This window comes from Amphiprion ocellaris, chromosome 14 (assembly GCF_022539595.1).
Source record: "Amphiprion ocellaris isolate individual 3 ecotype Okinawa chromosome 14, ASM2253959v1, whole genome shotgun sequence".
Lineage (NCBI taxonomy): Eukaryota > Metazoa > Chordata > Actinopteri > Pomacentridae > Amphiprion > Amphiprion ocellaris.
The window spans coordinates 22,678,814-22,700,511 of NC_072779.1; the positions used below are offsets into that span (position 1 = coordinate 22,678,814).

General features: G+C 37.6%; 2 long non-coding RNA genes across 2 annotated transcripts; one reads left to right on the forward strand and one right to left on the reverse strand.

The window, feature by feature from the left end:
• The first annotated feature begins 1,649 nt into the window (after nt 1-1,649).
• Nucleotides 1,650-6,701, forward strand: LOC129350556 (uncharacterized). Its single transcript, XR_008603990.1, has 3 exons — nt 1,650-1,709; nt 2,635-2,735; nt 4,593-6,701. It is a non-coding gene; the product is annotated as an uncharacterized LOC129350556 (long non-coding RNA).
• Nucleotides 6,702-15,614: 8,913 nt separating this feature from the next.
• LOC129350481 (uncharacterized) lies at nt 15,615-20,708 on the reverse strand. The gene is made up of 2 exons (XR_008603895.1): nt 20,281-20,708; nt 15,615-15,883 (listed from the first exon to the last, which is right to left on the reverse strand). It is a non-coding gene; the product is annotated as an uncharacterized LOC129350481 (long non-coding RNA).
• Between the last annotated feature and the right edge of the window lie 990 nt (nt 20,709-21,698).

Below are 21,698 nucleotides of genomic sequence, written 5' to 3' on the forward strand. Positions count from 1 at the left end.
GTAGTGCCATTTTTTGGAGTATTTTTATTTGCTTTACATCAAACTAACCCTGATATTCCAAATTTTAATAATATGTATTGACTTATGTCTTAACTACTACAAAAAATTGCTTAAAAGTGCAATAAACCTTTAAGAAATGAAAATCGTTTTTGTTTTTTTCACATATATTTCAAAATACAGAAATTGCATAACTGTATCCCTCAAATTTGTAAATGTAAAAAAGTTGCACAATATCCTTTGGAACCACAGGAAATTTATTTGGAGTCTGTACATAATTTGCTTTTTGAGATATGGTCAATTTTGTAACCTGTAAAAAAACCCGAAAATAAACAAAACTGCAAAATTTGCAAAGAGACAACATCAACATTAAAACAAACTATTTACAATAGTGCAATCAACTTTCTAAGTGTGCCAGATACTTATGAACACACAGATTTTATGTACAAAACCATGGTCAGACCATAAAAAGTGCATTTGAAAATAAAAGAAAATCGTTTTTACTGAGTTGAATCAAACAGTATTTTGATGGTCTCCTGGTCCAAGTACTTGGACAGGTCTGATGGGGAAGGGCTGTCCACATATTCTGACAGAGGTGGCTGGACACCTGGCCTCCTTTTCGGCAGGCAGGAAATGTGGCAGAGAAGGTAAGCTGTCAGGTTCCTTCTCAGTTTTCCAGCCAGCTGTAGGGAGCGCCTCTGGCCCGGAGCGCTCGCTGGTGGAGCGGCTGCTGCAGCGTCTCCTGGCTGGAGGACGGTCTGTCCCTCTACCTCTCGCTGGGGTACCAGGACAGCAGGAGACCTCCATTCTCTCCTCTTCCTCCTCCTCCTCCTTCCCAACATTGTAAATGCTGCACACAGAAAAAGTTACGTGGTACGTTAGCTGTGCGCAGCACATGACTTGTAAAAATGATGCGTATTTTGCGCGGAATGCTTTCGGCGGCGTTACATGTATATTATACTTTCTTTACTTTTCTCCAACTCAAAACAAACAACTTCTCATGAATACAGACTTACATGTCACTGGAATGATCAATTCCTTCGATAAGATCGGCTTCATCCGCGCTGGTGGCAGAATCCGGGCCAGACGAGTGGCTGGACTCTTCATCCGACGCTGTAGTTTGCTGGAGAGCTTCGCTCCAGATGTAAAACTAGTTTGGCGCGACCAGGTTTTCGCGGCTCCTCAACTAATGTGTAGGAAGTGTGTCAAAGGTGTGTGTGGTGGGTCCGTGTACGGATCTGGTAACTGGATTTTCCGTTCTGAAACGGGTATTGAAAAACAAAAAACTAGTGGTTATTTGATTTTCGTTTTAAAATACAAAAATTAAAATTGAAATACAAGGCGTTTTTCCTTTTCATGATCAAAAAGGGGTATACAATTTTTTAAAAATGCTTTGATTTTCGTTTTATATTTAGAATAACAAAAAAGTAAAATCAGTAAGAGACAGAAACGAAAAAGATCCGTTTTTTCATTTTCTGAGACCGGAAGTGGTCATCAGGAAGTGTGGAGCCAAACGACAACAAGATTCTCAGAGGGCGGAGCCAGAGAGCAGTGATTGGTCAGACTGACTGAGAGCCAGAGAGCAGTGATAGGTCAGACCATAGATAATATAGAGGACAGCGCACTAGCGTATCTAGTCTTTGTATATCTATGGTTGGCACGTCCAGTAGCATCTCTGGCTGCTGTTGACCTTGTTTTTGGAGTAAAATACGGTAAGAAGATAAATACTTCTAACCTGTAGCGTTGTTTTGTTGTACGTTAAGTCAGCGACTTGTGAAGAGTTGTGTTTTGTCGTGTTTGAGCAGTTGGTCCGGACGCGTTAGCTAGCAAGCGGCTAAGTTAGGTAGCTAAGCGGCTAAGTTAGCTAGCGGGCTAATTAACACAGGTGGCTAACTTACCGCTGAACACCTGTGTTAGTTGCTGCAGCAGCTGTCCGTCATTATTAGAAGAATGACCTTCTCAACCTGTATTTCTCTGCTGTGTATTTTAGCTTTTAAAAAAGTTATTTTACTTTAAGGTTAACTGAAACCTGTTGAGCTGCACTTAAGTTTAACATTCAGCTGGTTTGAATTAAACAACGCTTAACTTAACATTGCGCAACATTACCTCTCTGAATCTCCATAATTTCATTAAATTCCTTCTCTCTTCCACTGCTCAAGTTCAATCCAGTACGTAAAATGACATTAATAGTGAATAAACTAACAACCAGCCATTGTATTTATTTATTACTGTGTGTATTTGTAGTAAAACATGAGTTGAAACATCCTACTTTTGGATCTAGAACTGCACAAGCCGTTCATTTTCAGTCACCTGACGAGTTAAACTCCCCTTTTTATGTGAGGTTGAAGCAGAAAGTCTGAGTTAACAAAGAAAGTTCTTTATAATTTACGATACCTGTTATCTCTGACTGAGGCTTTAGTTTTTGTTGAGCTGATTTACACGTAGAAACTTTGTTCAGGAAGATTTCTCAGTAGCTCAGAGGACAGGCTGCTTTTTACACAACCTTGTAAGAGAATGTCTGTCAGTGCTTTCAGCAGAATTTAGAAACACAACACTTCCTAAACAGATATTTTGAGGCTGTGAGGTTGAACGTTTTAGAGTATATCAGTGTGTTTTTTGTGGTCTTTCTGTTTCTAGGTGGAAGCTGAATTAGTGAGGATGACTCCTGCTCCTGTCATCTCTAAGCTCCTCACACATCTTTACCTGCACATGAGGAAAATCACTCCTGTAGAATGCAGGTATGTTTGTCATTATTATAAAAAGATGTTGCCTGGTGACCTGTCAGAAACCCATTATACAGAGTCAGCTAAAATAATGTTTACACACATCAGGAAAAGAAAAACTTGCATAAATATTTCAATACCAAATTTATTCAGACATCACGAGATTAATAAAAGTTATCTTTGGCCTCTACAATTACAAGAGCTGCTCAAAGTGGTGGCCACTGGCTTCCAGACATTTCTGTTGTGTTGTAGACGTCACTTGTTGATGCTCCATTCATGAGGGTAGCGCCATCTGTTGGGAAAACATCGTACAACAGGACACAGAGTTGTCATGATTTGATCAAACTTAGAAAGAGGAATCTATATGTATAGAAGTACTTATACAAATGAAATATTTATAAAAAGTTTTTCTTTTCCTGATGTGTGTACATTATTTTGGCTGACTCTGACTCTGTGAACTTAATGAGAACAAAACCGTCATTTAATTGTTGCTCTGAAAGCTTCTTTAGTGAAAACCAGCTGGTGTTCTGCTTTGAAACAAACTGCTGTTGAGGTCTGTGTTTTTAGGTTTAACCCCACAGTTTCTGAATGAACTGATAGTTTGTTTTTTTTTCCTGATCAATGTGGACGTTATAATTGATGGTAACATTTACTGATCATATAATCAGCATGACAATATAACAGTATAACATTCTGACCACCTGACTAATACTGTGTTGGTCCCTTTATGCTGCTAAAACTCCTCTGACCCAGTGGTTCATCAGAACCTCTGGGGATGTCCTGTGGATTCTGTGGATCCTGTGGGTTGCAGGGTGGGTCCTACCTAGACCAGGCTGATCCTGGACCATCCCACAGATGCTCAATCAGATCTGGATGTGGGGAGTGTGGAACCCAGGTGAACAGCTTAGCTCTGTCGTGTTCCTCGGACCACTCCTGAGCAGTTTGTTTGTCCTGCTGAGGGAGGCAGCTGGCATCAAGGACTGCTGTTGCCATGGAGACTAGGGGGTTGTTTGTCCTGCAGTGTTTAGGTGGTGGTACATGTCAAACATCCACATGAACGTCAAGGTTTCCCAGCAGAACGTTGCATTAGAACAAGATGATGGATGTTGTTCTCTTCAGCTGTCAGTGGTCAGAATGTTGTGGCTGATCGGTGGATCTGTCTGCCTTTACTCTGACATCCAGAGTTATACAAAAGTGTAGTATGTGTGCAGTGCAGAAGAGATTTACTTTATTGAATGCATTTCTTTTTTTTTTAAGGGAGAGCATTTTTTAATCCACCTGAAGAAGACCTAATCTTTCCCTTCAAAGGATAGTTAATTGTTACTACGGCTTCCATAGTGGTCCCATCAGAGAAAATCATATCCATATACAGATTTTTATTAATTCCAGGGCTGGTTCAGTAAAGATTATAATAATAACTACATCAGATAATTCTTGGTCGCAGTTGGAATTTTGCAGCCTGAGAGATTGTTGAGAAGGTTTGCAGTTCTTGTTTTAGCAAAATATGTTATAATAGAAGATCTTTATTGTCATTGTACATGAAATTATCTGCAAACCAGCAAAGTGCATCAGTCTGAGGTATCTAAAAATAAATAAGTAAAGAAAAATGCTTCTAAAGCCAATAATAAACAGAATATTTTGAGGGAATATTCTAAAAAGGAAAGAAAAGCTCCTTTCTGCACTCCTCTCAGGATAAACCGTCATTATAATTGACTTTAAATTTAGCTTCAACATGAGATAAAAACATTTACTTTCATTACTGATGTTGTCAAGTTTTAATAAAGTTCACGCTACTTTTATAAAATGATGAAAGTGAATAAATTGTATTTCTGTGATCTGTGTTTGATTTCTGTCTTTTCTCCTGTCATCCAGATGTTCAGAGGGAGATGATGCCACATCTGGTCCAGCTGATGGAAGGTCTTGAAGTTCTCTGACTGGCCTCGACTGAAGATGGTCGTCTCACTGGATTTAAGGTTCAGATGCTCAGTAACAAACTCCACCAATGTGCCAACAGGGAAGCTTTAGGTTTATTAAATGTTGCTATGAAGGTATCGCTGTTTTTCTTTGTGAATGCAATGTGCTTCCAACTGAAACTTGAATTAGAACTTAGAAGTAAATCCTTCCATCTGAAAGGATTTAGTTGCATTAATAACCTCATAACATTCTAGTTTTTATTCCAGTCTTGGTTGGAAATAGAATCTCTGTATTGATTCAGGTAAAAACTGAACTTCACAGCATGTTGGAGCAAAACAACCAGATGAAAACTGTGATGGTGTTGGATTGTCAGACCGTAATGTTGCAGCTCAAAGCAGCTTTTCTATCTCAGTTCATTCTGACATTCAGCTATGAATCAACACAGCAGATGGTGATCCATGCTGTGGAAGTCTCACATCTCCTGATTTAATGGAGCTGCTTTGCACTTTTTACACTGTTTATTCACCAACACTTTATTTAATAAAAGTCCCATCTAGTTTTCATGAGGAATGTGATGTTTGAATTTCTCTGTGAATAACTGCAGTCTAATGTAACAGCTGGAGTTGTAACATCTGTCCTGATATTGATCATGAAGTATTGATCAGAATATTTATGGTTAGCAGTCATCCCTGAAGTTTTACATTAAAATCTTTACTTGTGTTGTGAACTTTGGTAAGAAGCAGAAATGTTAGCGTTGCCATGGATATATGAGTGTTAAATTCTGTCCATGTTTCCATTTTGGGAAATTCAGTCCAGTTCCAGAATGTGGAGGAATTTAGTCTCACAATCACAGACAACAAATATTATCTGAAAGTTGGGTTATTGTTGTTTATCAGCACAATACAAAAAGATTAATGTTAGAAATATTCCAGTTAAGACTCTAGAATATCATGAGTTATGTAAATTTACCTCAATAATATGAATGTTCAGGTTAAGATTGTACAGTGATATTTATTATGTAAGTTTAGCTGATTAAAGTTTATAACTCTGCACTAAAATATTATTTAAATTGACATCATTATTATAATATTTAGGGTCAGACCCTACAGTATTGAGATTAAGAAATCAAATATTCTATAAAATGTAAATACACTGAACTCATTTGGAGATATTTAAGTGAGACTCTACAATATTGTTTGACACAAATCTATCTAAATCAAAATTTTAATAATTTTCACGCCAATTTTCATGGACTGATTTAAATATTAAAATCACTCCTTTCTAATCCTCTGCTGTACGTTCAAACCTGAGGCCTTAAATAGAAACACAAGGATATGATTGAAGGAACTTCTGCAGAGTCCTGGTTCCAGAACATGATGATAGAATTATAGACAAACTTTAACAAAAGCTGCCTGAGAGTTTACAGGTTTTTATGTTAGATTTCTTCAGTAATTTAATGAGCGTTATCAGCAATAATCAAGTGTTCATTTGATGAACTTCATTTCCTAAAACATCCAGAATTGGAGCTCATATCTTTGGCAGCTGTAAAGTTTCTGCTCCTTCAAAGTTCACAACACAATGAATGAATTCCTAAAACACTCTCAATGCTGGAGAGCGTTTGTGATGCTGAAGCAGTGACCAGTTTTTCTGTTTCTTCTCTGGAGATGCACAATGAGGGACGTCTGCAGAGACTGAGAAAGAGTCTCACCACATCCTGACATGAGGAAAAAGACTTTATTGAAGACTACAATGAGAAAAACTATCAGACAACAGACAGCTGCATTCAAGGTGAGCTCTGAACATTTGATCTGGAACAGGAATTCAATAACTGCAGCATGAGCTTCATTTCAGTCTGTAGCTGCTGAATTCATGGATGAATCATCTGGCACTAGAGAGGAAGACCATCAAACATCCACGTCAGCTGATGGAGGTCCAAGAGTCTCACCAAACAAACAACCTACAGAGTGAAGACCTCAAATCTGATTGGACGGCCTCCTATTCAGCCACGTGTGAACAAATGCCTCTAAGTTGATTTGTTTTCTAAAATAAATCTAGTTTGAGTCCTAATCTATGCCTGTGTGTTTGCTTCTTTACACCGCTGTTAACAGTTTAGGCTGTTAGATTGTTCCAGATAAGACAAGTACAAGATTCTTCAGAGCCGTTCTACCATGAGCCTGACAGGAAGAACTCCAACAGCTACTGAATGTTCCTGTGGTTCCCTCAAGGCTACAGGAGGAGTCCTACGAGGACGAGCCGGTCCACCTGATGGTGGCCAGTCGCTGCAGTTCAAAGCCAACACCGACCACATGGACTTCTACTGGACCACACGGAGGCCTTCAAACCAGACCAACAAGTTCAGCGACTCCCCGACTCGTGGGTCTGAGGACGCCGCCGAGCCTCGGTCCAGCCGGCCTCCTGTCTGTGGGTGTTTGAGTGCTGAGAGGTTTGTGGATGCATGTGAACATGTCTGTGTTGAAACAGCAGCTTTGGACTCGGTAACGCTGGTAAAAACCAAGAGCTCCTTTATTTGTGACTTCCACTAAAAAAACTGATGAAAATAAGTTTGCCAGGGTTCTGACTGATAACAGATTATTAAATAATGAAAATAATCGTTTAAATATTCCTTTAAACAATCCTTTTAGGTCTACATTTCCTTTACACTGACTTCTTGGTATATGTACAAGTATTTTGGGTGGAATATACCATTAAGCCTAATGTTCAAGGGTTTTTCTGGGAATATACCATTAAACCAACATTTTAGGTAAACGTTCCAGGATGTTGGGTAGAATATACCATCAGATAAACCTTTTAGGTCTACATTGGAAGATTTTAGAGTAGAATATTACTCCAAACCATCCTTTAGGTCTACATTTAAGGTGGAATACTCCTTTACACCAAGATTTTTTGGTCTAGGATTTTGGATGGAATGCTCGGTTAAACCAACCTTTTAGGTCAACATTCAAAGATTTAAGGTGGAATATTCCTTTAAACCAACCTAAATTTCATGTTTTGATCATTATCAAGTGAGAAACTTCAATCCAGACTCCTCATAATGATGTTTGAGATTTATGCTGCTGTTATTTGTTTAGTCCAGACTAAATGACAGAAATCCACAACTGTAATTTTATTTCAGGACTCGGTTATTAAATGTCAAAACAATCCATGTGACTCTAAAAACTCAACAGCTGTACAAACTCTAAGATTAAACTCTCCACAAGGATCCAAAATAAGTTGGACTTCTACATGAGAGCTTTAATTATTCTTCATCTACTTCCTGAAAAGTTTGGTCAATAAAAAAGACAAAAACTAATATTTTCAGCTGAACTAAAGACAGACTTTGTGATTTTTCTGCTCACATGTTGTGTTGTTGTAAACTTACTCTTTCAAATAAATAGCCTGCCTAACCCCCTGGAAACCAGCGTTTGTCCTGTTTTTGTGTTGCTCCTCCGGGTCATAATGTTTTTTGAGCAACACACCATACTATGACGTTTTTACAATGATGGTTCTACTATGGAACCAGTTTGACATGTTCAGGCGTTCTTTGTGTGAAAACTCAGAGACATCAGGTATCAGAAGGTGGTTTTCAACTTTAACTTTCTGCTTCAACTTTAAACTAAATTTGCTTCACTAACCCAGCCCTCTGGACTTCCAGTAAGCTGTGTTCCTATTGGCTGTCCAGGTGGCTGCTTGGTGTTATCAGGAACACCTGAGCAGCTCAGTGTTATCAGGAACACCTGAGCAGCTCAGTGTCTTCCTGCTTTATTTAGCTGCAGACAAACATTTCCTCTGTTTCTCTTCACCACTGAACCGGGTTTGGCTCCATTGCTTTAGTTTGTTTTTTAGGCGTTGGCTTGCAGCTTCCAGCAGTAAAATAGGCTTTAATGTGTTTCTTGGTGTGTTTTAGGGCTTTGTACTGGATAGTTGTCTTGGTAAATGTGGTTCTTTAGCCACAGTTAGCACATGGTGCTAATGTGTGCAGTGATTAGTGGATTTGGTGCAGCTGAGTTGTGTCTTTATCTTGGCTATAGTGAGTCTTCAGAGTTTTTGGTCAGACACATTCTGTATTCTTGTTTGTGAACCAACGTTGGTTGTCCAGAAGGTAAGAGTTCCTGTCCTGATTCTCTGTTCTCAGAGGTTCTCTGGTAGGCTGCAGGAGACTTTAGCGTTTGGGTTGTGCTAGTTTGGTTTTTGTACGGTTTCATTTGGACGACTATCTTGAGGCCCCTCCATGTGGTTTAGTGAGGTTTTCTGCAACAGTTCTACAAAGCAACCTGCAGCAGAAGAGACTTTGAGAGTTTTTAGGAAGTTGTGGAGACCAGACTTTAGAGCAGCAGAAACATTTGTCAGTAGTTTGAGCAGGAGAAGGTGAGCTTCAGAGTAGAAATGAGACGGAAACCTTCTTGACCCATGTGGTGAGGTCCTGTACCAAGAGTTTGAGCAGGTTGTGAAGAGTCTGTAGTTCTTTGGTCTGAAAGCACAAGAAGAGTCGACTCATTAAAGGAGAAAACAGGAGATATTGTTGGTTCTTCTGTCACTCTGCAGTTTCCTGAGACTGAATATCAAGTTTATATTTTAAATGATTTCCCATGTGAGCCCAAGTAGACTTCAATAAACTCCCTCCATCCCCTGAACACAACAGATTTTATTACCATGTTAAATCTTTTTTTAAAAATATATTTTTGAGTTTGTCATAGTTTGAGCAGTTTTTTTCTCTTTGCTTGTTTAGTTTTGTCATCTGTGTGAAAGGTGCTAAACAAATAAAGTGGAATTGATAAATTGAATAATTGACTAACTCATGATTGTGACAACAGAAATATTTTCATTGTGATTTAAGGGTTTGTTTCATTTTTAAGGTTGGGGTTAAAATCTTGACAGAAACAGAAGATTAAAGAAACAAACTACATAACAAAAAGCAATTAAATCAAAGGGGAAAAAATGTAATACAGTTAAACTTTAAAAAGTTGTATTATTAAAAAGTATTTTTTAAATGTTTGATATTCTTCTTGTTTAATTGTATTTTTAAAATGTGTAATTATCGAAAATAATTTATCTGTAATTTGTAATATTTGTATTTTAAAAATTTAGTTTAATTTCATAATTACATGTATTGTATCTTGTTTAATTATCTAATTCAATATTTTGTCTGTTTAATATAGTTAAACATTAAATACAATTAAATGATAATCAACAGACAAAATATTGAATTAGATAATTAAACAAGATACAATACATGTAATTATGAAATTGAACAAATTTTTTTAAATAAAAATATTACAAATTACAGATAAATTATTTTCGATAATTACACATTTAAAAAATACAATTAAACAAGAAGAATAGGAAACATTTTAAAAATATAATTAAACAAGAAGAATATTAAACATATAAAAAAATACAAAACATTTAATTAGATTATTAAACCTTTAAAAAGACAGAACATTTAATTAAAAAATTTAATGTTTAATTAGAAAATTACATCTTAAAGACAATAAAACTTCAAATAGGAATTAAACTGAAAATACAATGAAGCATTTAAAAAAATTAAACTTTAAAAGGTGGTAAAACATTTAAAAAGAAAAACCTTAAAGATTCAGTCGAAAAATTAAATATTGGGAAAGAAAAAAAATTCAAACAAGCCGATAAGACATTTGAAAAAACAAACATTAAAAAGACAAAACATTTCGAAATCAAATCAGACATTAGAAAAGAATAAAAGGTGAGAAAAGAGCAAAACTAAACGTTTAAGACGAATCAAACTAAAGACAAAACATTTGAAAAGACACCAGTTAGACTTTAGAAGATCAAATTAAACAGAAGAGACAATAAAACGATCAAAAAGAGCAAAAACAGATAAAAGTCTTAAAACGTTTTCTAGTCAAACGAAAACATCAAGTTGTTTCTTCAAACATTTCCTCTTTCTATGTTCTTGGTTTGATTGTGGACAGATTTACTAAGAACTCATTTCAGAAAACTGCTTTCCAGATAAAGTCTACTAGTAGTTGAAGGCATTTATCAAACTAATGTTACCTTCTGATCGCCACAAACTTTACTGTTCAGTGAAGAGAATCAAAGTTTGTTGAGGATTTCTAAAAAACCCACAGGTGAAGGTCTGGGAAAAACTCAGATCGATGGTCTAAATGTGAAATCAAGACTCATGGTCACAAGTTTTAAGGCTTCTGTTAACCAGAAAGTTCAAACTAACAGAGAAGTACAGAGAAACCTTTAAGATTTCAGTCCTCAGACTGTCTAAAGGTTCAAACTAACAGAGAAGTACTGAGAAACTTTTAAAATTTCAGTCCTCAGACTGTGGAAAGGTTCAAACTAACAGAGAACTACTCAGGAACTTAGAAGATATCAGTCCTTGGGCTGTCTGAAAGTTAAATCTAACAGAGAACTACTGTGGGACTTAGAAAATTTCAGCCCTCAGACTGTCTGAAGGTTCAAACTAACAGAGAAGTACTCAGGAACTGAGAAGATTTCAGTCCTTGGACTGTCTGAAAGTTCAATCTAACAGAGAACTACTGTGGGACTTCAAAAATTTCAGCCCTCAGACTGTGTGAAAGCTCAGGTCCTGAGGACTCGGGAGGTGAGGAGGCTTTGGAAAGTCTTGGAACTGAGGGTTCAACCCTCCAGCACAAAGGCTGAAGTCCAGCCTCCTGAGAAAAACGGTCGAGTCGAGACTCGAGTTAAAAAAAAATTCGAAAACGAGGAAAAAATAGATGATAAATGCGCAAAAAAAAGAAGAATTAGTATCTGAGCGAGTAGCTCAGGAGGATAAGAAGAGGACTACCGACTGGAAGGTCGCAGGTTCAAGACCCACCACCGGCAATTTTCTTTCTTTGTCTTTGTCAGGATTTTGATAAAACTTAAGAAGGGTCTGGTCTTGAACCAGCGACCTGCAGCTCCATAGGCAAATCCTTAACTCACTGAGCTACAGATCAGATACAAAGAAATAAATTCGTCGTCCCTTTGGCATCGTAGTTCGTGAAGTGACCACATGGGCGGAGCCAAGGCGGAGTCTGGGTGGAGTCAGGGCGGAGAGTAGGCGGGGAGGTGGGTGGCGGCCTTCCCCCCTCTACTCCCCCACCTCCCCCCACCACCCACCACACCTTCCCCCGCCCGACGAGTTCTTCGAGTCTCCACGAGTTCTTCAAGTCTCCACGGGTTTTCCCCAGTTTCTGGAGTTTCCACCAGGTCGGAGGCAGAACAAGTTGTCATGAAGAGGTGTTGAAGTCGGCCAGGATGGACTGACTTTTTACAGCGAATAGAAGGAAGACCACTAGAAGAGCAGGTCTTTCACCACCATCCATAAAATTCATGGAGTCGGTTCCAGAGAAATGAAGGGAGGTCAACTTTTATCAACCTCCATCCAGATGTTCAACTTGATATCTTTACTTGGAGATTTTTAGCACCACAAATCTTTAGTATCACACTTTATTATCATTTATTAAGACTTTAATGGAATCCACCAGCAGATTTACTTTTTGTTGACAAACTTTACTCTTGTCGTCGTGGGACTGCAGTATTTAAAACTCTTCCTTCTATTTGACCTCATGTTTATTAGTTTTAGTGGAGAAACTTATTTTAGGTGTCGATTAGTCTCTTAAAAACCAAATAATAAATTGGATTAGTCAAGAGGTTTAAATTTCTTACTTTGTCATATTTTAAATATGACAAAAAATATAAAAATAAAGCATCTTGAGACAATTTGACCTGTAATTGCCGTTATATAAATGAAACTGAATTTAAATTGTATGTATCTTGTAATGTTGGAGTAATTCAGCCATATATGTTGGAAAACACATTTTCTCTGTCCATTAATCTGTTAATTGTTTTCTGAAGTAATTCATTTCTTGTTTTGGTTTATAAAATGTCAAACCCAAATATATTCAGTTTACCGTCATAAAAGCCAAAAAGATTTACATTCATGATGCAGGAATCAGGCGGTTTTTCACTTTTTATCTTAGTTTAGTCGAAAAATAGTTGATAATGTGTGAACTGTTGCAACTTGTGAGCCGGAAAAGGTTGTAATCTTTGGGGCCGAGTGTCAAAAAACATTTAGAAACCAACATCAACAAAACACTCAACAAAGATTTGAACATCATTAATGGGAAATCCAACTTTTGCGTGACAATGTCTAATTAAAGGACATTTATTTCCAACGTAAATGTGTGATATTCATCCTCTGGAGCTTTCTCTTCACATCGTCTTCCACCTGGACTGGTTTGGTCGGGAGCATGTGCAACAAACATTTGAAAAACTGCACTTTAACATCAATGAATGACACTGAAGTTTAATCTCTACATAAATGAGACTGAGTCTGGATGTGCTGCTCTGTCATTAACTCCTAAGTTTAGGGAAAGTTCAAACAAAAGAGGACAGTTCAGATAAGACTTGAGAATGAGCTTATTTTGAACAAACATCTCAGACTTTCTGAGCTTCAGCACCTACAGCAAGATATTTTAACAACAAGCAACTCAAGAGATCCAGAAGTTGGAGAGAGTTAGCTTTAGCTGAGCCAAAGAACATGTGGGACGCTAACCTAGCAAACATTTCAGACTTTTCTCTGTGAATTCTGAGAAATAATTTCCTATTTAATGACAGAGCTACACATCTTAACTCAGTCTCATGAAAACAGACTCTAATTCAGTGTCATCCATCCATATTAAAGTGCAGTTACCCAAAATGTTTGTTGCATGAGCTCCAACAAAACCTGTCCAGGTAGAAGGCCACTTTGACAAACAGGAAGTGGACGATTCCAAGCAGATTTATAGAAGGGGGAACCGGACTGTACTAAGTGTGGTCGAGTATAGAGGGGTGTTTTGTGGGTTTTTAAGGCTGATAATGATTATTAGTGAGACATTTGGAGTAGATATTCATTTGCAGTAAATGAAAGTATTTAAAATCTTGGAGTTAAACTTACAAGAACACAAACTCTAACAGAAAACTTTGTTGATACGTTTTTGTTTTGTTTACAGATGTTAAGTTAACCCTTAAACATCCTCACCAAGAAAAAGGCAATGAAAAAATTATTTCTTTATATTTCTTATCTCTTTGGGGCACTAATAACAACAATCAATGGTTTTTTTATGAAGAGACCCAGCGATTTTTAAAATATTGACCTCTACCAAACGGTTGAGAAAAATTATTTTACCCTTTTAAATCTTTTTTTTTTTACATTTCAAATGACACATTTGTGTTCAGCAACTCCTTAGGCACCATAATATGTCAAAAGTATTACTTTACCTTTGAAAATCACAGCAAACAGAGGCCTCATGTGAGGAGTGATTTTGCTCGTGCTAACTTCCTGTGAGCAGACTAACTTGCTCTGCATGCTATTTCAAAACACAGTGACATCTACTGGATTTTTTTTTGTATAATGTACCTTAGAGTGGTACCTAATGAGGGGTAGAGATGGCTGAAACAGGTGGACTTAAGTAAAACATATTTTTCAATAAGATTTAGTGTTGAAAAATGACATTTTTTCGACATAGTATACTATGGCGTTTTTTTGCGCCAAAATTCATGATGATTTTTTTTTCAAGAGAAACCTTACCATAGTGTTTTTCACGGCCTCCTTTACATTATTTCATCATATGGCACGTTTTTACAACATGTTGAAAAATTGCGTTTTTTTTTCGACATAGTATACTATGGCGTTTTTTTGCGCCAAAATTCATGATGATTTTTTTTTTCAAAGAAAACCTTTCTGGAGTGTTTTTCACGGCCTCCTTTACATTATTTCATCATATGGCACGTTTTTACAACATGTTGAAAAATCGCATTTTTTTTCGACATAGTATACTATGGCGTTTTTTTTGCGGCAAAATTCATGATGACTTTTTTTTCAAAGAAAACATAACCATAGTGTTTTTCACGGCCTCCTTTACATTATTTCATCATATGGCACGTTTTTACAACATGTTGAAAAATGACATTTTTCGAAATAGCATACTATGGCGTTTTTTTTGCGCCAAAATTCATGATGATTTTTTTTCAAAGAAAACCTTTCTGGAGTGTTTTTCATGGCCTCCTTTACATTATTTCATCATATGGCAGATTTTTACAACATGTTGAAAAATCCCTTTTTTTCCCGACATATTCGGCGTTTTTTGCGCCAAATTTCATGATGATTTTTTTTTCAAAGAAGACCTTACCATCGTGTTTTTCACGGCCTCCTTTACATTATTTCATCATATGGCACGTTTTTACAACATGTTGAAAAATTGCATTTTTTTTCCGACATAGTATACTATGGAGTTTTTTTGCGCCAAAATTCATGATGATTTTTTTTTCAAGGAGAACCTTACCATCGTGTTTTTCACGGCCTCCTTTACATTATTTCATCATATGGCACGTTTTTACAACATGTTGAAAAATTGCGGGTTTTTTGTTGACAGAGTATACTATGGCGTTTTTTTGCGCCAAAATTCATGATTTTTTTTTTTCAAAGAAAACCTTTCTGGAGTGTTTTTCACGGCCTCCTTTACATTATTTCATCATATGGCACGTTTTTACAACATGTTGAAAAATTGCATTTTTTTTCGACATAGTATACTATGGCGTTTTTTTGCGCCAAAATTCATGATGATTTTTTTTTCAAGGAAAACCTTACCAGAGTGTTTTTCACGGCCTCCTTTACATTATTTCATCATATGGCACGTTTTTACAACATGTTGAAAAATTGCGGGTTTTTTTTCGACATAGTATACTATGGCGTTTTTTTGCGCCAAAATTCATGATGATTTTTTTTTTCAAAGAAAACCTTTCTGGAGTGTTTTTCACGGCCTCCTTTACATTATTTCATCATATGGCACGTTTTTACAACATGTTGAAAAATCGCATTTTTTTTCGACATAGTATACTATGGCGTTTTTTTTGCGGCAAAATTCATGATGACTTTTTTTTTCAAAGAAAACATAACCATAGTGTTTTTCACGGCCTCCTTTACATTATTTCATCATATGGCACGTTTTTACAACATGTTGAAAAATCACATTTTTTTTCGACTCAGCTGCATGCCTTCGTCCACCCGGCCTCCGTTGACTCGTCCCGCCTGCCGTCTCTGGAGCTGAAGCTGGATTGGAACAGACCAAAGTACAGTCCAATCACGATGCCAGCTGCCTCTCAAAAGGCTCCTTCATCTGGCAGGTGGCGCCACTTCTTCTGAGGGGAAGCTGAGCTGGCCCGGCAGAACTTTGGAGATGTGTTCCAGTGGTTGGTGGATGTGTGGGGAGATAGAGAGGGACCTTTGAATTGTTCACAAAGGAAAACAGGGAACCCATTGGTAGTTTTAGTTTAGGATGCTACTGCGGTGTGTTTTTGGGTTTTAAGAGGTGAACAGGAAGAGTTTTTTTTCGTATTGATTATCTTTTACTTTGTTCATGGTTGGAATGTCCATCAATGTCAACGTGAAGTTCACTTTTAGTTCTGTTTATTTCTTCTTATTTTACTAACACCCATTTGCTTTTAACCCCCTCACATGTTGTGCTGTTGTAAACTTACTCTTTCAAATAAATACTCGTCTAACCCTCTGGAAACCAGCGTTTGGACTGTTTTGGTGTTGCTCCTCACCTACTTCAGACAGCCAGGACATAAGGTTTTGTGGACTAAAGGCTAAACTATGACGCTTTTAGAGCAACATGCTATCTACTATGACGTTTCAAGAGCGATATGCTATACAATGACGTTTTTTTGGGCGACATGCTATACTATGACGTTTTTTGGACCAAAGGCTATACTATGACGTTTTTAGAACGACATGCTATACTGTGACATTTAAAGAGCGACATGCTATACCATGACATTTTTTGGGCGACATGGTATATTATGAAGTTTTTAGAGCAACATGCTAAACTATGACATTTTTAGAGCGACATGCTATGCTATGACGTTTTTTTGAGCCACATGCTATACTAAGACGTTTTTTTGGGCGACATGCTATACTATGACGTTTTTTGGACCAAAGGCTATACTATGACGTTTTTAGAACGACATGCTATACTGTGACATTTAAAGAGCGACATGCTATACCATGACATTTTTTGGGCGACATGGTATATTATGAAGTTTTTAGAGCAACATGCTAAACTATGACATTTTTAGAGCGACATGCTATGCTATGACGTTTTTTGAGCCACATGCTATACTAAGACGTTTTTAGAGTGACATGCAATACTATGACGTTTTTTGGACAAAAGGCTATACTATGACGTTTTTAGAGCGACATGCTAAACTATGACGTTTTTAGAGCGACATGCTATACGATGACGTTTTTAGAGCAACATGCTATACTATGACATTTTAAGAGCGACATGCTATACTATGATGTTCTTTGGATGACATGCTATACTATGATATTTTTTTGGACCAAAGGCTATACTATGATGTTTTTAGAGTGACATGCTATACTATGACGTTTTTTGGACAAAGGCTATACTATGACGTTTTTTGGGCGACATGCTATACTATGACGTTTTTAGAGCGACATGCTATACTATGATGTTTTTAGAGAGACATGCTATACTATGACATTTTTAGAGCGACATGCTATGCTATGACGTTTTTAGAGCAACATGCTATACTGTGACATTTCAAGAGCGACATGCTATACCATGACGTTTTTTGAGCCACATGCTATACTATGACGTTTTTTGGACCAAAGGCTATACTATGACGTTTTTAAGAGAGACATGCTATACTATGATGGTCTTTGGACGACATGCTATACTATGACGTTTTTTGGGCCAAAGGCTATACTATGACGTTTTTAAGAGCGACATGCTATAGTATGACGTTTTTAGAGCGACATGCTATGCTATGATGTTTTTAGAGCGACATGCTATACTGTGACGTTTCAAGAGCGACATGCTATACGATGACGCTTTTTGGACGACATGCTATACTATGACATTTTTTGGGCGACATGCTATACTATGACATTTTTAGAATGACATGCTACACTATGACGTTTTTTGAGCCACATGCTATACTATGATGTTTTTTGGACCAAAGGCTGTACTATGACGTTTTTAGAGTGACATGCTATACTATGACGTTTTTTGGACAAAGGCTGTACTATGACGTTTTTTGGGCGACATGCTATGCTATGACGTTTTTAGAGCGACATGCTATACTGTGACATTTCAAGAGCGACATGCTATACTCTGACGTTTTTTGGACGACATGCTATACGATGACATTTTTAGACCAAAGGCTATACTATGACGCTTTTAGAGCAACATGCTATACTATGACGTTTTAAGAGCGACATGCTATACTATGATGTTCTTTGGACCAAAGGCTATGCTATGATGTATTTAGAGTGACTTGCAATACTATGACGTTTTTTGGACAAAAGGCTATACTATGACGTTTTTAGAGCGACATGCTAAACTATGATGTTTTTAGAGCGACATGCTATACTATGACGTTTTTAGAGCGACATGCTATACTATCACGTTTTTAGAGCGACATGCTATACTATGACGTTTTTAGAGTCACATGCTAAACTATGACGTTTTAGAGCGACATGCTAAACTATGACGTTTTTAGAGAGACATGCTATACTATGACGTTTTTTGGTCGACATGCTATACTATGACGTTTTTAGAACGACATGCTAAACTATGACGTTTTTAGAGAGACATGCTATACTATGACGTTTTTTGGACCAAAGGCTATACTATGACGTTTTTAAGAGTGACATGCTATACTATGATGTTCTTTGGACGACATGCTATACTATGACGTTTTTTGGACCAAAGGCTATACTATGACGTTTTTAGAGCGACATGCTATACTATGACGTTTTTAGAGCGACATGCTATACTATGACGTTTCAAGAGCGACATGCTATATGATGATGTTTTTTGGACGACATGCTATACAATGACGTTTCAAGAGCGACATGCTATACGATGACGTTTTTAGAGTGACATGCTATACGATGACGTTTTTTGGACGACATGCTATACTATGACGTTTTTTGGACCAAAGGCTATACTATGACGTTTTAAGAGCGACATGCTATACTAAGATGTTCTTTGGATGACATGGTAAACGATGACATTTTTAGAGCGAAATGCTATACAATGACGTTTTTAGAGCGACATGCTATACGCTGACGTTTTTAGAGCAACATGCTATACTATGACGTTTTTAGAGCAACATGCTATACTATCACGTTTTTAGAGCAACATGCTATACTATCACGTTTTTAGAGCGACATGCTATATTATGACGTTTCAAGAGCGACATGCTATATGATGACGTTTTTTGGACGACATGCTATACGATGACGTTTCAAGAGCGACATGCTATACGATGACGTTTTTTTGGACGACATGCTATACAATGACGTTTGTTGAGCAACATGCTATACTATGACATTTTTAGAGTGACATGCTACACTATGACGTTTTTTGGGTGACATGCTATACTATGACATTTTTTGGGCGACATGCTATACTATGACCTTTTTTTGGACCAAAGGCTATACAATTACATTTTTAGAGTGACATGCTATACAATGACATTTTTTGAGCGACATGCTATACAATGACGTTTTTTGAGCGGCATGCTATACTATGACGTTTTTAGACCAAAGGCTATACTATGACGTTTTTAGAGTGACATGCTAAACTATGATATTTTGTTGAACGACATGCTAAACTATGACGTTTGTTGGACCAAAAGCTATACTATGACATTTTTTGAGCGACATGCTATCTATGACGTTTTTAAAGCGACATGATATACTATGACAATTTTAGAGTGACATGCTATACTATGACGTTTTCTGGGTGGCATGCTATACTCTGACGTTTTTAGAGTGACATGCTATACTATAATATTTTTAGAGCGACATGCTATACCATGATGTTTTTTGGACGATATACTATGCTATGATGTTTTTTGGACCAAAGGATATACTATGTTTTTAGAGCGACATGCTATCCCATGATGTTTTTTGGGCGACATGCTGTACTATGACATTTTTAGAGCGACATGCTGTACTATGAAATTTTTAGAGCGACATGCTATACTATGACGTTTTTTGGACCAAAGGCCATACTATAACGTTTTTAGAGCAACATGCTATACTATGACATTTGTTGGGTGACACTCTATACTATAGGCTTTTTAAACTGACATATTACTGACGGGTTTTTTTTGCTTCAGTTTCTTTTATTTTTTAGCAACATATAAGAATTTGAACAGTTTTAAAAATTACTATACTTTTACTTGTGCAATGAAATATTATTCTATGGCATTTTTTAGACGACATATACTCCAATGTTTTCTTGAAAAACATACTATTTTGACAATATACTGCACTATGACATTTTTTGAACCACATATCATACATGACAATTTTAGGCAACATCCTATCATTTGGCACTTTTTGAACCACATAATAATCAGTTGGGTTTTTTTGCCGACATGCTATACTATGAACTACAGCCCATACTATGTTATTCTTGAGAAGTATACTATACTTTGACATTTTCTGAACTACATCCTATACTATGGCATTATACACAGAGTGCTTTGGTTACATGTTGATTTATAATCTAGATTTTTTTCAGTTTTGTTTTTTGACGGGATTACCACAGACCTGACCGTGAACACCGTTGACACCCACCTGAGGGAGACGCTGCCTAAGATCTCAAGGCTGCTTGGTCGTGGTCTTTCTGGTCCTCCTCCAGAACGCCTTCATCAACTACGTCTTCTTTTGAAGAGGCCCTCAGATGCTTCAATCTCTGACCTTAAGGAGGAATTGCTACTTTCACTCTGTAACGAGACGGTGGTTATTTTAAAGACCCAGCTCCTGGCGACTTTGAGTGAAAGTTTAACACCCATCAAAACGGAACTACAGACAGTTAAATCTGAGCTGTCGGTCAGTATTTCAAACATCAAGTCCAACCCGGCTGCCCTAAAGCACGCTGTGGGTGAAACGGAAACTTCACTCTCCACATCACCGACGATATCGTCACACTCCAAAGCAGAGCACCTGTCTGCTGAACTTTTAAAAGTGGACTATAAATGTGAAGAATGTGAGCAGCAGCAGACTGTGAGCAGTGGAACAGATGTGATCAGAAAGAAGTAATTTTCTTTTTTCTTTTCTTTCTGGTTGACTTGATGCTGTCAGATGCAGATGCTGGAGCTGATTCTGATCTTTCAGGATAAAAAAGCTGCTTTTCCTTCACAGACTTTTCAGGAAATTATTCTCTCAGGTTTTCTCTGCTATTTATATTTTATCATCTGTGATTATTTCAAGTCAATTCAATTCAATTCAATTTTATTTATATAGCGCCAATTACAGTCAAATTGTCTCGAGACGCTTTACAGAACCCATATGCTGACCCCCAGAGCAAGCCAAAAGGCAACAGTGGCAAGGAAAACATACTTTTAACAGGGAAAAAACCTCGAGCAGAACCCGGCTCTAATGTGGGGGGACCCATCTGCCTGCTGGCCGGGCGGGTTGAGAGGGACAGAAGAGGTAGAGAGGTAGAGGTAGAGAGATGGAGGTAGAGGGGAAGAGGTAGAGGGTTACAGGTAGAGGGTTACAGTTGGTGGGAGAACAACCACACATCTGAAGCATCCAGCTCTGGGACCAGGGACACTCGGAGAAAGGACACAGGGAGAAACAGAGTTAGTGTAATGCAATAATGGTATATATAGTAAATACAAAGGTAGTTAGAGAAGGGCTCAGTGCATCCAGAGAGGTTCCCCAGCAGCCCAGGCCTATAGTAGCAGAACTAGGGGCAGACTAAAGGGACGTCAAGAGGGGAAGTCAGTTGTGCAAATGAAAACACCAGCTCACCCCGTCAGGGTCCCCCAGTCAGCCCTAACTATAAGCTTTGTCAAAAAGGAAGGTTTTAAGCCTGGTCTTAAAAATAGAGAGGGTGTCCGCCTCCCGAACCCAAACTGGGAGCTGGTTCCACAGGAGAGGCGCCTGATAACTGAAGGCTCTGCCTCCCATTCTACTTTTAGAGATTCTAGGAACAACAAGTAAGCCTGCAGTCTGAGAGCGAAGAGTTCTGCTAGGATGACATGGTA